Source organism: Ricinus communis, chromosome 2 (assembly GCF_019578655.1).
Source record: "Ricinus communis isolate WT05 ecotype wild-type chromosome 2, ASM1957865v1, whole genome shotgun sequence".
Classification (NCBI taxonomy): Eukaryota; Viridiplantae; Streptophyta; class Magnoliopsida; order Malpighiales; family Euphorbiaceae; genus Ricinus; species Ricinus communis.
In genome coordinates, this window is record NC_063257.1 from 31,039,432 (window position 1) to 31,058,142 (window position 18,711).

The 18,711-nt window shown below is 35.2% G+C and overlaps 1 long non-coding RNA gene and 1 other non-coding gene across 2 annotated transcripts; one reads left to right on the plus strand and one right to left on the minus strand.

Moving 5' to 3' along the window:
* Nucleotides 1-592: 592 nt before the first annotated feature.
* LOC112536260 lies at nucleotides 593-699 on the minus strand. Its single transcript, XR_003080304.1, has one exon. It is a non-coding gene; the product is annotated as a small nucleolar RNA R71 (small nucleolar RNA).
* Nucleotides 700-5,949: 5,250 nt separating this feature from the next.
* On the plus strand, nucleotides 5,950-8,113 carry LOC107261954. Its single transcript, XR_001535857.2, has 2 exons — nucleotides 5,950-6,916; nucleotides 7,153-8,113. It is a non-coding gene; the product is annotated as an uncharacterized LOC107261954 (long non-coding RNA).
* Nucleotides 8,114-18,711: the final 10,598 nt, after the last annotated feature.

Here is an 18,711-nt window from a genome sequence, read left to right on the forward strand (position 1 = left end):
TACTTTGCTTGTGTATGACTAGAGCTAGTTCTTCGAATCTACTCGTATGCGACCATGAGTTGAAAAGAACTTTGAGGAAAAAGTGAAAGGAAGAGAAAGAATGGGCTTTGGCCAAAACTGTGGCGGGTTTACAACATCAATAAGTTAACCATCAGGGGATTCCTGAGGACTTAAATCTGGGAGAGGAAATTAAAGGAACTAAGATAGAATGGTGGATCCACCACAAGAGAGAACCATGCAAAATTATACAAGACCAACTCTAAATAGGGCTAATTCAAGTATTACTAGACCGAATATGGCGGCAAATAACTTTGAGATCAAGACCAACCTACAGATGGTGCATAATACTTGTATATTTGATGGGTTGCCAAATGAGGATCCAAACACTCATTTGGATAATTTTCTGGAGATTTGTGATACCTTCACGATTAATGGAATATCATATGATACCATTAGATTACAGTTGTTCCCATTCTCATTAAGGGACAAACTGAAGAAGTGGTTGAAGTCATTCCTAGTACGAACATTCACAACATAGAATCAGCTTGCTGAGAAATTTTTGGAAAGGTATTTCCCACCTTCTAAGACTTCTAAGCTGAGGAATGATATAACAAGTTTTCTTCAACAGAAGAATGAAATCTCGTATGACTATTGGGAGTAGTTCAAGGATTTTTTAAGAGGCTGTCCACACCATGGTCTACCTCTATGGCTGCAGATTCAGACATTCATCAATAGGTTGAATTATGCAAGTAAATATTCTATCAATGCAGCAGCGAGTGGATCACTTAATAATAAGACCCTAAAGCAGGCCATGGATCTTATTGAGGACATAGCAGTCACGAAATATCAATGGTAGAATCTAAGAGAGTATAGAATAGTAAAAGGAAGCAAAACTCATGTAGTAGACCCTATGGTAGCTGTAACTGCACAACTAGAGGCCATGAGTAAGAAGATTGTTGCTTTGACTATGTATTCATCTAGAAGACAAGCACAAGTTATGAGTTGCGATTGGTGTGGGATTGGACATTAAAGCTAAGATTGCTAGAATGAAAATACCTTTGCAAAATCGGAGTAGGTTGATCATGTGGGTAATGCTCTGAGGCAACAGAACAACCCTTACAGCAATACCTATAATCCAAATGGAGAAATCATCTGAATCTCTCTTGGGAGAATTAGAGTCAGTAGAGACCTCTACCTGCAGGATTCCAACAATAGAATCAACCACAACATCATCAGCAGTAGGTTCCTCCTAGAAGGAGTAATCTAGAGGAGATAATGGAGAAGTTCATTTTAGCTTTTGAAACCTGGTTTCAATCTACATAAACCACTTTTAGGAACCAACAAGCTTCAATTCATAATTTAGAGAATTAAGTGGAGCAGATTGCAAAAAATTTTAATGAAAGAACCCAAGGAAGCTTGCCTAGCAACACAGAGACAAATCTTAAAGAACAACTCAAGGTCATTACCTTGAGAAGTGGTAAGCAATTGGGGACCAAAGTAGAAGAAGTAAAACAAAAATTCGAGGTGGTTGAAAAGGTAGTTGAAGAACATAAGGGTGAAAAGGCTAAAGTGGAAGAAAAAAAAGAAGAAATATCAAAGCCTACCCCTACTGTGAAGGAGTATTAGCCGAGGGTGTCATATCCATCCCATCTTCAGAAGTAAAACAAAAACCTAAGGTGGTTGAAAAGGTAGTTGAAGAACATAAGGGTGAAAAGATTAAAGTGGAAGAAAAAGAAGAAGAAACATCAAAGCCTACCCCTATTATGAAGGAGTATAAGCCGAGAGTGTCATATCCATCCCATCTTCAAAAAGACAAATTGGATACACAATTTGATAAGTTTCTTGAACTTTTTAATTAATTGCACATTAACATACTTTTTGTGGAAGCTCTATCGTACATGCTCAAGTATGCTAAATTCTTGAAGGAGCTCTTCTCTAACAAAAGAAAGCTAGAAAAAGTATCAATGGTGCAGCTGTTGGAGAAGAGCTCAATGATTATTCAAAGGAGATACCAAAGAAACTAAAAGACCTAAAGAGTTTTAATATTTCTTGCTTTATTGGTAATTTAAATGTTAGTGGTGCATTAGTTGATTTAGGGGATAGCATTAGTATTATGCCATATAAATTGTTCAAGAAATTAGGACTAGGAGAATCTCAACCAACACTTATGATTGTTCAGTTAGCTGATAAATCTATTGTATACCCTAGGGGTATCATTGATCATGTGTTGATTAAGGTTCAAGAAATTATTTTTTTATGGACTTTGTAATAATGGATATGAATGAATGTTGATGTTTCATCATCCTAAGTAAACCCTTTCTTACCACAGTTAGAGCTATTATTGATTTTTATGATGGTAATCTCATTCTTAGGGTAGGGAATGAACAAGTGAGTTTTCAAATCCCAAATGCCATGAAACACCCAACTACACTTGATTATTTAGATTACAGTGATGATATGATAGTGCATGAAAATGTCAATCTTATTTCATTTATTATTGCTAAAGATCCTCTTGAATTGTTTTTGCACAAGAGCAAGAAAATTAGAGACATTATAAGTAATTGAGCAATTAGCCAATTTAGAGGCTAGGAAACTAACGAGGAAGAAGGAATTTGAATTTATTGAGATGCCCAAGAAAGAAGGGATGAAGTTGTCCATCGAAGACCCACCTACTTTAGAGCTTAACAGCTCCCAGCTCACTTGGAATATGCATTCTTGATGGAGGGTTCTAGGCTTCTAATTATTATGAGCTTCGAGTTGATAGAGGAATAGAAAATTAGGCTATTGGAGATGTTGAGAAGGTATATAAGGGCTATTGCATGGAAAATTACAGATATTCAATGTATTAGCCCCTCCTTTTGACACACAAGATTCTTATGGAAAAGGAATTCAAGATTGTGGTGTAACCTCAAAAGTGCCTCAATCGTAATATGAAAGAATAGCGAAGAAGGAAATGATCAATCTCCTTAATGTAGGGATAATCTATCTCATTTCAGACAGTTCATGGGTCAGCCTAGTGCAAGTTGTGCCAAAGAAAAGAGGCATGACAATGGTGGTTAATGAAAATCATTAGTAGATCCTAATAAGAATAGTGACCAGATGGAGAGTGTGCATCGATTATAGGAAGTTAAATAATGCTACTAGGAAAGATCATTTTCCTTTGCCCTTTATTGATCAGATGTTGGAGAGACTTTCCAAGCAGTAATATTATTACTTGCAAGATGGCATGTTGGGTCATTTCCAAATTCCTATAGCCCTTGAAGATCAAGAGAAGACTACCTTCACATGCCCTTATAGGATCTTTGCCTACAGAAGAAACCAACTACATTTCGAAGGTGCATGATGGCTATCTTTGATGATATGATAGAGGATATCATAGAATTGTTCATGGATGACATTTTTTATTCATGGTGAGTCATTTGATCAGTGCTTGGGGTACTGTGGAGAGGGTGCTCATCAAGTGTGAGGAGACGAATTTAGTGTTGATTTGGGAGAAGTGCCATTTTATACTACAAGAAGGCATTCTATTAGGCCATAAGATTTCAAAGGAATTGAGGTGGATTGGGAAAAGATTAAGACTATTGAAAAATCACCACCTTTTTCATCTGTTAAAGCAATTAGAAGCTTCCTTGGATATGGGGGATTTTATCGGAGGTTCATCAAGGACTTCTCAAAAATTGCTAGACCCCTTACAAGGCTTTTGAAAAAGGATGTTGAGTTTGTGTTTGATAAGGAGTGCATGGCACCTTTTCTTCTTTGAAGGTAAAACTCATAAATGCACCCAATATGGTAGCACCAGATTAGACTCTACCATTTAAGCTGAGGTGTGATGCGAGTGACTTCGCAATTTAGGGTTGTTTTGGCTCAAAGGAAGGAGAAACATTCTCAACCAATCTATTACGCTAGTAAGACAACTATTGAAGCATAAACATACTACACTACCATTGACAAGGAATTGCTTGCAATTATCTTTGCTTTTGACAAATTTTGGTCATATTTGATCTTGTTAAAAGTGATTGTCTATACTGATCATTCGGCATTAAGATATTTGTTCTTTAAAATTGATGTGAAGCTAAGGTTGATAAGGTGGGTAATTTGTTCTAGAGATACAAGATAAAAGGGGAGCATAGAAGTTGGCAGGTGATCATTTGTTTCGCCTTGAAAATCCATATTTGGGATAGCTACAGAAGAAGGAGAAGGACATCAATGATCATTTTCTAGTTGAGCAGTTATATGCCATGGTAAGTTTGGTTAGTGGGTCTGACTTTTCTATTCCATGGTATGCTAATTTCGCAAATTATCTTGTAGCTAAGGAATTACCAAAAGATTATTCTTATCAATAGAATACGAAATCCTTTGCTGATTTGAAATATTATTTTTAGAAAGATCCTTTTTTGTTTAAGCTTTGTGCTGACAGGATAATCAGAAAATATGTGGCATGGCCAAAAACTATGAGCATTCTTGGCCATTGTCATAGTGGACCAACATGAGGACATTATGGAGCAAGTAGAACCGCTTAAAAGGTACTCAAATTAGGGTTCTATTAGCCAACTCTGTTCCAGGATAGTCAGGCTTTTGTACAAGAATGTGATCGTTGCCAATGCACAAGTAACATTTCATCTCGTGATGAGATGCCCTAACATGATATACTTAAGTGTGAAATTTTTAATGTGTGGGGCTTCGATTTCATAGGACCTTTTTCATCTTCTTTTGGTAACAAGTAAATTCTTGTAGCTATAGATTATGTGTCTAAATGGGCAGAGGTGTAAGCTTTGCGTTGTAATGATACTAGGGTAATTATGAAATTCTTTAAGAAGATACTTTGTAGGTTTAGAACTCCTAAGGCCATTATAAGTGATATGACTACCCACTTCTGTAATATTCAATTGGAAAAAGTGTAGATAAGTAAGTGTCACATATAAATTTGTTATCCCTAATCACTCCCAAACTAGTGGTCACGTTAAGAACAGTAATAGAGAACTCAAGAGGATTCTTGAGTAGACTATAGAGCGATCTAAGAAAGATTGGTCGTAGAAACTTGATGATACTTTATGGCCCTACAAAAATGCATTTAAAACATCCTTAGGCACTATACGATATAAGCTAGTCTATGCAAAATCATGTCATTTGCTTGTCTAGATTGAACATAAAGCATTTTGGGCTATTAAACAAGTTAACCTTGATCTAGCCAGTGCAGGGCTGGAAATGAATTTGTAGATAAACGAGTTAGACGAGTGGAGATCACATGCACATGAGAATGCTCATCTAACCAGGGAGCACACGAAGAAATGGCATGATGCTTGAGTCAAGTCCAAGAGAATTTCAAGCAAGGGATAAGGTATTTTTGTTCAACTCGAGACTTTGACTTTTCTAGATAAGTTGAAATCTCGTTGGTCAGGTCCGTTTGTGGTTAAGCAAGTTTTTCCACATGGCGTTGTTGACTTGTCTCATCCTTAAAAGGGTGAATTTAAGGTAAATGGATAGAGGCTCAAACTCTACTTTGGTGGAGATTTTGATTCTGGAAAATAACTATTACAATATTTTGAATCCGGATGAGAAATCAACCCAAGGCCTAGCTCATACGAAGTTAAAAAAGCACTTAGTAGGAGGCAACCTACCAATTTTTTTAAAGTTCTTGTGATTTCTTTATTTCTTTTTAAGTCATGTTATGTGTTGTCTTTGGTTTAGTTTATTTATATTTCTAGTATAACTTGATTAAGGATGATACATAAGGTGTTTAGTCTTGGTGTAGATTCAGGAGCTAGAGAATTTTTAGAGAAATCCACATGGGTAGTACATTAGTACATGACCTCACCATATGAAAAGAAGGAGATTATACACAATTTTGTTAAGAACAAAGGAATTTCACATGGGGAGTACATAGGGAGTACATAGGCAGTCTACCCCGCCGTGTGATCCTATAGTAGAAGTAATTTTTAGTAGAAAAAAAAAAGAATTTCACACAGCGAGCACCCTGGCAGTTTACACCATCGTGTTATAATCTCAAAGAATTAAATTAGTGTGACATAGGGAGCTCATACCACAGTGCCCCTCCCGTGTAACATACTGATCCCAAAAGTATTTAATTTCACCACGCTTATATGGGAAAGAACCCCACCGTGTAATCCAGCCGTGCCACGAAATAAAGATGGGTTTTAAGGTTCTTTCAGACAAAAGCAAAGAACTAGGTCTTCTAAATCTCTCTTCTTCTTCCTTCTTCTCTCACTACACACCATTACACTCCACCTCACACACCAAAGAACCAGATTTATTTCACTCTCAATTTTATCATATCTCTTGCATGGATTGAGTTTGGGTTTCTTTTAATTTTTTATAGAAAATCATGGTGCCTAAGAAGAAGTCTACCGCTATAAGACCCACAATGCAACTCCCTGCCAAATAGCTAAGAAGAGAGAACATTTATTTTGTAAATCCCTCCAACTGCAGCCCCTCTAGTTTCCTTTAATAGGAACCATCCTTTGGTTCAATTTACTGACAATGTCTCAAGAGCCATTTTGAGCACATAGCTAAGAAGAAGTTTTCCCCTACTCACCACTTCAATAGGGATTTTATGAGGTTAGTGGTGTTTTAAAGAAAAAATGAGAAGTTGGGTTAATCAACCGGCATGGAAAAAAATTCTTTGAAATCTTTGAACCCTCATATAGGGAGAACGCACTTGAGTTTAATTATTCTCTTCGATTTCAAGTTACTAGAAGATTGATCGAATAAAGAAAAGTATTGAATTCAGACTTGGGGGAAAGCATTTTGAAATGTCCGTGAATGAATTTGCAGTTGCTACGAGTATCTACACTGCAAATGAGGTAAATTCTAAGGATTAATTGCATGCTCCGTTTAAATTCTATGGTACCTGCAATGTGGAACAAGTGTAGGAGAAGCTCGATCCAAATGCTCCTAGGTATGTTACTTCAAAATCTAAAGCTCCTGCACTTGCATCTTTCCCTTTGCAATTTTTATATTTTCTCTTGATAACGACTATAGCGGGCAGAGATAAGAGTGGAAGGCATTGCTCCAATTAGGACCTTTTCTATTTAATGTGCTTTGATGAGAATATTTGGTGCAATTTTGCTTTGTGCTTGCTAATTATTTTATAAAGAAAAAAAATAAGTCTGAAAAAGGTTATCTTTGTGACAGGATGTATATAACCCGCCTAGCACAAAATTTGGGCATTTTCGAAGGTTTGTCCCCTATGACACTCGATGGCCTTCCAAAGCTTATGGGGTATGAGACCTTGCAGCAGATGAACAAGGAAAAATAGATTATATTTAGTATGCCTCCTCCATAAGCTTCATTTCCTTTTACTCCACCAAAGCAACTGGAACCTCCACATGCTACAAATAACACTTCTGATGCAGCTAATACTCCTACAGCCACTAGACCTTTATATTTGTCATCCATCCTCTGCCTAGTGGTGGTGAGCCATACCGTGATTAGATGGCTTACAATTATATTTGTTCGGATCAGGATAGGAAATCGACTGAGTTTGAGCAGCAAATTTATCATTTGGAGATGCAGATGCACGACTTACAATGCCAAAATAACAAGTTATTGCATAAAATTAGAATCAGATGATGGGTGTGCTTAGGAGCTAGCAAGAGATGATACAACAACAACATATAAGTACATATTGGTTTCAGAATTCGATGATGCATTATTAGCAATTCCAAAATTACACTCCACTAAGGCTTCCAACTTGTTTCTATTAGTAGCACCAGTTCTAGCCTGATGATGGAGTAGGTTTCTATGACATTAATCCCGATGATAATGATAATGATAGTGATGAGGACCTAGTTGATGATCCCGTAGTTAATGGGGATGGTGATATGGAGGACTGAACCTCCACTTTGCTTTGACATTTGAGCTGGACTTTTATATGGCTTTGTTTTTATGTCTTTATTTTATTTTTGAATGACTGTACTTAATTAGGATATTTGTGATTTTATGTTTTTGTGCTTTGTTTTTTATTTTGGATAACTGTTTATCTTTATAACCCCTACTTTTGCATCTTAGCTTTTTGGTCTGTAAATAGATACGACATGAATTGCTATGGATTATGACTCCATAAGAAATCAATCTAACTTGGTAGGTTTTATTCTTTCTTTTTCTTTTTATGCTATGAATGCCAAACACATTGGGGACAATCTGTCAATCAAGTGTGGGGGAAGGGTTTATTATTGTCTATATGCCAACTATTTTACTTTATAGGCTTATTAAATTTGATTAATTACTTGTTATGATCGTCTCTCTCTCTGATTTATAGGTTCAAAATAATAATTTTATTAGTTATTTGATGAGTTACGACCTAGCTGAATTAATTTTGTTTTGTAAATCGAACTTGGTATCCATGCTAGATTGATTGATTGATATTTCTCGTATAATTCTATCCTTTAAAACTTTATTTATATTTATGAGCATGAATCCTTTTCGAATTTCTCTTGGTTTTGTTTGAAATAGACACATCTAATACTCCTAAGTGCTTATCTATTCCATTATTATTGAGTTATAAAAAAATTTAAAAAAATTATAACACTAAGAGGTTTATAGTGTATTCCACTATTATCGAATCCCCAAAACAATGCAGAAATATAAGGAAAAATATGAATACTTGTTTAAACTTGTGACTCTAGTTGAGTAATCCGGGGTCGATGTCACCAATGTTTACACTCGCGTCAAAAGGCTAGGATGACAATGTTGAACATGTTAAAATCTCTAAAACAAAGAGAAATGAGTAATTGAATTTCATAGAAATCTTTTTGTGCTTGGGGAAAAAATCTTTATTCCTTTTTTTCAAGATTTTGAGTTGCTTGAAAGAAATGTCCATTCTCATAACTTTAGATGTTAAGTTATTGATTTTTTTTTTTTTGGCTTTCTATCATGAAATTGTTCTAGTTTTAGTATTTTATTTGGGAATTAATACTTAGCTGATAATTCTAGGTTGTGGGCATGTGACTAATAAATATTTAAATTATTTGGTATTTATCCACATTTAGAAAAAATAACTCATTATTTTCACATTATGGTTGCAAAGAACACAACTTGTAGAACTCATTAAGTTTTCATCTTTTCAGCCCATTACGAGTATTTAGCTTGTTTTTCATTCCCAGCTAATCAAAAAAATTGTAACTAAGGATGCTAAAAGAACGCCCCAATAATTTACTCACCTCTTTGCTAGTTATTTTTAAAGCCTTCCAAGTACCAGTTATAGAGAAATTACTATCTCTATTAAAATTCCACCTTGATAATTTCATACTTGCTATCACTTAATGATAATTAGCAAATACTACTTGACATTCATTTCTTGTCATTGGTAGGGTTGAGTAAATCTTATGCTCCATCTCTCCATACATCTTTAATAAGAGCCTCCTTTAAAACCTTTGAGCTATAATATTAATTGTCAGACACCTTTCGCTCAAAGATTGACCATGTAACCAGGATCAAACCAAAACGAAAAGACATTTCCTAGCTTGTAATCAAAGTTCTTCACATCACTTCTAAGATCAAGTAATTTTTCTCCATGGGCTTAAGAATTTCTCAAAAGCTCATCTTTCTCAACTTACTTTCAGTAATAGACGTGGCCTAAGAAGTTGTTTATTGAGTAAAAAAAGTCTTAATGGAGTATAAACTTATATCCTTCAAACACCATCATAAGCCTCATGATAAAATTTATTAATTATGCCTACAAATGACAAAGTCTAGATGTTCAATTATTAACTCTTACTAGCATCTGTATGCACTTCAAAAGGTAAACTTAAAATCAAGCAACCTTCATACTTCTTCTAAAGCAATAATAGATTCATCTTATCAAATGTTTCTTTTCACGAAATTAACCAAACCTATTTTGCATCTTTCTTCAAGAATTTTGTTAATGGGACAACCTTCTTTAAAAAACCACCAATGAACTTAAGGTTATAGTTTGTTAATCTAAGGAAAGATAGTAATTTAGAAACTTTAGTAGAAGATTGCTAATCAACAATCACTTTCTTTTTCCTTGAATCCATCCTCACTTAGCAATTGTCGATCAAGTGTCCCAAGAACATTACTTTTGATTTAGTAAATTCATACTTTCCAACTTCACATACAATTGGAATTCCTACAAGCGAAGTAGCACTTTCCTAAAATGCTACAAGTGTTCATCAAGGAAATTTTTGTAAATCACAATATCATATAGATATACCATAAAAAAAGTCATCAAGAAAATCATAAAACACATTATTTATAAGGCTACAAAATAGTAGGGGCATTTATCAAACCGAAAGACATAACCAAGAACTCATAACTGCCACAATGAGTCATATAAATGGTTTTTGCCTCATCCCCTTCAGCACTTTTGCCTTACTAATAACTAAATCTCAAATCAAGTTTGGTGAACCATGATGCCTTGTACAACCTGTCCATTAGATCATGCACCAAAAGGATTGAATTTTTGTTCTTCATTGTCACTTTATTTAAAGTCCTATATAATCAACACACATCTGCAAAGATCCATCTTGTTTCTTTTGGAACATGATAGGAGCACTAAATGAAGCCTTTGAAGATTGAATATATCTTGCCTCTAACAACTCATTCAATTGCTTTCTCAATTCAGCCAATTCTAATAGATATATGTGATAAGGTGGCCTAGTAAGAGGAATAAAATAATGGATTAGTTCATTTTTATGGTTTATTACTTTGGCGGCAAGATTCTTAAAAATTCTAGTGGTATCACATCATCAATTCTTTCAACATTTTAACCATCGAGTCAGGCCCCTCTACCTTCTTATCAGGTTTGGTTTCAGGTAAGGAAGCAAGATCTGTCTCTTTGCCCTACTACAATCCTTTCTCAAGTGACAAGGTAAAGAGATATTTTATCTTGTTTTGATCCTTCCCATAAGGGTGAACACAAGGAATAAACCAAGGGCTTGATTCTTGCATGATCATCAATCCATCTAAGTGAGGCATTGGAACTACTTTTGCCTTTTAAGAAATTAATACCCTATATTACATCAAAATCATCAAGTGGGATCAACATCATATGTGCCTTCCCACTTCAATTCCTAACATAGGGATATTGTATGCTAATATCAATAGTTGTCACTGATTTGGTATTCACTGACTTTATGAAACTTGGACATTTGCTCAAAGCTAACCCATATGACTGCATAAGCCTAGTAAAGACAAAGGTGTGTGTAACCATTGTATTCACCAACATTAATCTCATTCCCATTCACCTTCACTGCAATATGCATCGGTTAAGAATGCACAAGCACAATTTCGTATGTCATGTTAGTTAGCAATGTAATATGATTCAATTTAACAGTTGAATTCAATAATTATACAGGATTAACAAAAGTAGCAATTTCATGTATTGGTTTCTCAAAGTTTTCCTCTACCATACAAGTATTCAACTTCTCCTATTTTGTACACTCCTTGGCTCGATGAGGGCCATTGCACAAGACTAACCTTGATTATTTTTTAAATTATTTTTTTACTGTCAATTCTTCCCCTCCTGTTTCTTTTCTTGCCCTTGTGTTTGGACTTAAATTTTTTTATTCAATTTGTAATCAGCTAGGGCATTGACAACTGCAATTTCACTAGGAAAATCTTTAATATTTTCCTTTGAAGTTTAATTTGCTCCCAAGATTGAAAACCATAGAGGAAATAGTATAGTTTGTTTTTCTCTGATATATTATGAATATCCAGCATCAAGGAACTAAATTCCTTCATATAGTCTCGTACTGTGTTTGTCTACTTGAGAGGCTTCAAGCCATCTCTTGTAACCCAAAAGTATTGCTCGAAAGAAATTCATCTTTCATTTCCTTCTTCAATTAATCCCACATTTCAATTTTTGGCCTACAAGTACTCGTATCATTTTCTCTATGTGTTCTCCACCATAGTTTTGCATCACCTAAAAGATACATGCTAATAACTATCACCTTCTTGATTTCTAGCACTCGAGCAACCTTAAAGTACTCCACCATCTTCCAGAAGGAATTCTCAAGTTTCTTAGCATTACTTGTACCAATAAAAGATTATAGTTCAAAAAATCTTACTTTGTTACGTTCTACTCATTTCAGTGCTAACACCCACAGCCCATTGGAATACTACTACTTCCATATGTAATTCATCATTCCCTTTGTGAATTTTATCCAATTTATCCATAAAAGACTTCTACAACTCCATAATATTGGCCTTAAGATTGGAAATTTTTACAACTAAAAATAATCTTCTTCCCCTTTAGGGTCTCCAACCAAGGCCTCAAGCCTCGCTTGTCTTTCATGAATCTCATTTGTTGACCCTAGCCATGGTCTAGTGGTTCTGATATCATTATCATATGGTCGATTTTTTGCTCGTAAGTATTTGCCCATGTGGCAGCAAAATCATGCACTTAGTTTGGCCAACCAATACTGCCTTCAACCTTCACTAGACACAATTATATGAATTTTTCCAACAGTTAAATAAACACACAATTATAAATTAATACACAATGATTTACAAGAATCACTCCTAACCATTTATTACTCTTAATAATAAGGAAATACAATACAGGAATCCTCATATAGAATTTCCCACTATTTACACATGGCAGTTTACAAGAAAGTTAGATGTGGATTATCACAAGATAGTCTAATATGGCAGTTGACACCCTAATTATCTAGGGATTATCTATTTCATCTTGATCAAATTGGCATAATAGCCTTTTTCCATGTCATCGATCTGCCTCACCATGTTTAAAATTCATATAATTCAGGCTTAGAGATAACTGTTTGGTAACTACCCATTGCCAGCCTATCTGCCCACTTGTCATGTTGTTTGCATCCTATATGTTGATAACCTACCTTCTCATATGCTTTATCTATATGCCCACATCCTTGGTTGCTTAGTATCATGTTAATGCCAACCTGCATATTAATGCATTACCTAAGCTAGCCATACTCACTGCTTAGACTAGGTAGCCTACCCACTGCATTGATTATTCACATTACTTTACATGCCTGTCTGTATGCTGGCTAGGATGGTGCTTCGAAGCAATATGTCGACCTTTTACAATAGTATCGGTTAGACCCAAGCCCAATTCTATTAGTAGGCTTTATATTTCATCCATTCACTTTACTCCCACCTTCATTAATTGTAATTTCTAATATGGTATCAGAGTAGGTTTAGCTCATTTGTCTTTAGCTTTTTTAGCTTTCCATTTAGATGTCCAATCACAATGGCTTAGTATAGTCTTGCCATTATTTTTTTTATCAATTCTAAGTTTTAGGGGAAGAACTTTAATTTCAAGGCACAACTCGATATTAAAGTCAATCCCAAGTTGCATTTGAGGAGGAATGTTAAAGATCACATTACTGAAGAATAAGAAATATAAATAACTTATAAGTACTAAGGTTAAACTAACCAAGTGGCTAATTCTAGTCCTTCATATATTTAAGCTCAATTCTATTAGTGAGATCTACACTTCACCATTCACTTCATGCCCACTTTGATCAATTTAATTTTTAATAATTATAGTACAACTAAAAGTAGTAATTAAACAGAGAAAAATGTATAAAATATAAAACAATCAAATATGAATTAAAAATAAGCTTAAACTCGTTCAAGTTTAATTATACACCTTCTTAATTTATGCCATTAGAGTTGGTAAAATAGGTACAATAAGTACCTGACTCGTTGCCATCCTTAAGAAGAACCTTGGAAAACTACTAATAAGATCCATATGAACGCTTGCATAGTTCATCCTTGATTTAGCCAATTAGCCTAGGTAAAATGGCTTGTCGCACACACTAACAATGTGGTCAAGTGTTAGGCCCTTGATTTGGCGAGTAGGGTTGTGTGTGAGGGAATGTCATATTGCTCCCAAGCACCAACCAAGCAGGCATGCAAAGCAATATTTCCTAGCCTCAATAGCGTGTCTGCTTGATTTAGGTAGTACACTAGCATGCCATTTGGCATTAGCAAGATGCTAAACAACCAAGAATATAGGTATACAGATGAGGCATGTGGAAAGGCAGGCTATGCAATATGTGGGAAGACAGGCAATATGACAAGTGAGCAAGTTGGTTGGCACTAGGTTTACTAAGCAGTTCTCTCCAAGGTTGACTTGTATGAATCTCGAACATAGTATGGGCATATTGCAAACATGGAAAGGGCTAGTTATGCTATTTTGATTAAGATGCAAAAGATCGAGTCCCTAAGCAGTTGGAGGTGTTAACTACCATATTAGATAACTGCTTTGTACTAATTTACATGTAACTTCCTTTTCAACGGTCATGCGTATATATGGGCATTAATGTGCCTTTTGGAAATTCTATATGAGGATTCACATGCATGTTGCATTTATTGTTATTGAGAATAATAAAGATTATGAATGATTCCTATAAAATCTTGTCTATTTAATTATAATTTTATAAGTATTAATTGCTGGAAATTTGTATAGTAGTCCTTAATGAGAAGTAAAAGTAATGTTGGTTGGTTGAACCGAGTGTTAGACTTGTTTTTCACACAAGTAGAAATTTGTGAGCGAACAATTGACACTGTGATAACTGGTAGCAAAGCCACCAAATGATGGATGGAGGTAACAATTAAATTCTAGAAAGATAAGCAAGGCTTTAGGCTTTGATTGGAAAGGCCCCTAAAAGGGAAGAAGATTATTCTCTAGTTGCAAAATTGCAAATCTTACATCTGATCTAGTGGAATGGCGTGAGCCTATTGTTAATAAAATAGGAAAAGTTTATAAAGAAAATGATACTTGCATATGAAGGTGGTAGTATTCCAATGGTACTCCATAATAAGAGTTCATGAACCAAAATCTTTTCTGGGTGCAAGGAGTTCTAAGGAACTTGAGAATTTCTTATGCGATATGGAACAGTATTTTATCATTGTACAAATGCCAAAGACAGAAGTGACGATTACTAACATGTATATTTTAGGTGATGCAAAACTATGGTGGAAAACACGCACAAAATATGACGCAAATGTTGGTAGGCCAAAAGTCAAAAAATGTGATTGACTGAAGAAGAAAACAAAGGATTAATTTCTTCCTAGCACTACTCCTTGGGCTGTAAGAGATGGGGTTGAAGCATCTTAAGCAGACTGAAAAGGAATTTAGTTCCCAATGCTAGATATTCAAAATATATTAGAGGAAGAAAAATTGTACAACTTCCTCTATGGTTTATAGCCTTAGGCATAGATTGAATTTGAATGTAGAATAACTAAGATCTTCCTAGAGCAATTGTAATTATCATTGCCTTACTTGATTATAGATTGAACAAAGAGACTTCTTGTGCTCCTTTAATTTTAATGTCCTATCATAAGTGCAAGAACTAGAAGGAGAAGGGAAGGATGACAGCCAAAAAAAATAATGGGGGTGATAAATTGAAGGACAAGAATGAAAATGTTGCATCCAATGACGAGAACAATTCAAGAAACAATCAAGGTTGTTTCTTATGCAGTAGCCCTCATCGAGCTAAGGAGTGTCCAAAATAGGAGAAGTTGAATGCTTTCATGGTAGAGAAAAAATTTGAGAAACCAAAATAGAAAGTTGCTACTCTTGTCAATCCTTTACAGTTACTGAATTCAATTATTAAATTGGACCGTATTGCTTTGTTAACTAACATGATAGATGAAATTACGCTTGCACATTACCAATTATTATATTGAAAAGAAGGTGAATAGAAAAGAGACTAATATTATACATGGGCCACACACACCTTTGTCTCTACCAGACATGTGCAACTATACGAGTTTTCTATAAGAGAATATCCAAGTTTTATAAAGTCAGTAAATGTCAAGGCATAGGTTGTTATTGGTATAGCATATAATGTCCTTTTGAATGTTGGAAATTAGAGATAGTGAGCCCATTTGATGATTTTGATATGATACTTGGCATTGATTTCTTACGGAAGCAAGAATAGTTCTAATGCCTCACTTAAATAAAGTAATGATTATGCAAGAATTAAGCCTTTGTTTTGTTTCTTCACCTTAATCGGAAGGATAAAAAAAAGACAAAATATCTTTTTGCTCTGTCACTTGAGAGAGCATTGAAGCGGTACAAAGAGACATCTTGCTGTCTTAATTGAAATCAAGTTGACAAGAGGGTGGAGGTGCCTAATTCTATAGCTGAAATTCTGAAAGAGATTTTTGATGCAATAGTTAGCACCAAATTTTTCAAATCAAAACTTTTATTAGTCCAATGATGAGACATTTTATTTGGTGGAATAATTTTGAATAAATAACGTATGTTAAACCTATGGAAACAGCCCCGAGGGTTAACCCTAAAAACCACACTTTAGCAAAGTTGACTAACTGACCTCACCCACATTCAGGCTAAGCTCGCGCAAGATGGCACCATCCTAGCCTTCCAATCTCTAACCATAAAACACATCTTAACCTTTCATTTTAAACCCTAAAACACATATAAATTTTCTCTTTCTCTTTCTTTTCTCTCTAATCTCCACACCTTCACATACCCACAAAAACAAAGAAAACCCTACCCCTACTTTCTCTTTACACTAATTCTCCCCAATATATAAAAAACAGAAAAAATCCAACTGTCTTCACTCCTAAAAAGGTCTTAGGAAGTGTTTTCAAAGGTCTTACATTCATTTTTTTTTAAAGCATCTCTTTCGATTTTACATTCAAATCCATCACTTGAGGGCCAAATCTAATTTTATATGATATTTGGTGCATGTTTTTTATATTTTAATTTATGTTCTTCATCCTACTTTGTTTCATTTTTTGTTTTCTTGTGATTTGAGGAACAAAATCCATTTATTTTCCTTTCTGTAAGTTGAACATGCGCGGGCTTAGCTTGTACCCATTCAAGTTCAACCTTAATAGCCTTGTGAACTGTCATTTTTTGTTTCCTCATCTTTTTAGTGATTTTGGACTTCTGGAAGTCTAAACTCGCCCGGATTTAGCCTATACCTCTACGGGTTCAGCCTTAATAGTCCTCATTTTTACTATTTTTGCTGTTTTGGTCATCATTTCGCTTCTTTAGGGTTTCTAGGGGCTGACCTCGTGCTAGCTCAGATTGGCCTCGCACTAACTCAATCTAACCCAACGCTCATTCCGTCTGCCAAACATTGTTTTAACTAATTTCTATTAAATTATAATTAGTCACTTGCTTAATCATTCTGTTTTACTTTCTGCCATTTAATTACTCTGTAATTGCGTGCTCTATTTATGTCTTTTATTTATATTATTTATTTTTAGGCCCTAAGGCTGTGGTTTGTAATAATTTACCCCTAAGCGCTCCTAATCTCTCTAATCCCTTCTTTATATGCTTTCTTATCGCTTTCTAGGTTTCTCATCTCACATGATTAAAGAAATAAAATCAATTGAGTATTTATGTGATCACCTCATATGTTAACTCTAAAATAAATCGAGCTTACCAACGTATGTTCCCCGCGCTATATTATATACTCCCCTCAATTTAAGATAAAACAAATCCAACACCTAAGCTTAGATAATAAAACTGGATTCTGATTTATTCACCTTTCACATGTGAAGATAATAAAATCTAAAGTACAAAAGTACCTTCCGATTAGGACTAGTAAAGGCACCAATGTGCCTTCCATCTAGTACTAGTTAAGGTACCAAAGTACCTCCTCCTTAGGTTAGTCTCTTAATTTCTCACTTCACATGCTAAGGAAGATTAAAAAAAGGTTGTTGTGTAAAACAAATATAGGGTAAAAAATGGCTAAGATAATGTTATTAGGATAAGCAAAGGCTAGTCAGCTCTAGTGGAGGCTAGGCTTCACCACCTAGGCAGATAGGAGTGCTTTTGTAAACCTTCCCTATTCGCACCTAACTTTCCGAACCTAGAATCTCTAAATTTGGGGAGGGGGAAGCTTAGGCTCTCCACAAGGGGTACAAAGCCATCATTCTCACTCCTAAAATTTATCCTAATCTCATCTGGTGGCGACTTCTCTAATTGGTCTTAAGGCCTTTTGTAATCCGTTAAGACCTTCAATTGAATCGCTTATTTCAAAATGGGCCTAGTACGAAGAATGGCACATAGACACGATGACGAGGTCGCTCTGCATTTGGGATGGACTCGTGAAAAAGTCATGCTCACAGTGGCGACTCCACTTGGGATTCAAGAAGTTGATTCCGAGGAGTGGATGAGCTTTTGCCTTTCCTAACATCATTGGCTTAGCCTTGCATTGCATTTACATTAGAATTAAGGAAGGCCTTATATTCCTGGTGGCTTCGATCTAAGGGATATCCATGTTCAACATGAATAGGAGACGACTTAAATTGATAATGACCATCACCCTTGGCACGTACTAAGGAGGGCATAAACTTATCGTGTTGAGTAGCACGCTAGCAGAAAAAAGGGATAAGTTTCTCCAAGGCCAAGGAGAACTCAGCCTTGTTATCCCAGCCAAAGCTCATATAGTATCATCTAGTTCCTTCTTCCAGGATTTACCATATTATATGATTGCTTGATGGTTAGAATATTAATAGAAGACCTTGGGATTAGACAAAATACCTACCTGCTTAAATCGAGAATCTCTAGTTCCGGTACGATCCTAAATCGACGCCTTTGATAGGTAAACCTGAAGAGACTTATCGTAAATTAGGCGAGTCGAATAATCCCTCAATTTTCTCTTTGAATCTCTCGATGCATGAACATGAAAGTCTTTCACGATAACTGACCCTTTTCTCGGTAATTAACATGGGGTATACCCATCCCCTTATTGGATATCAAGA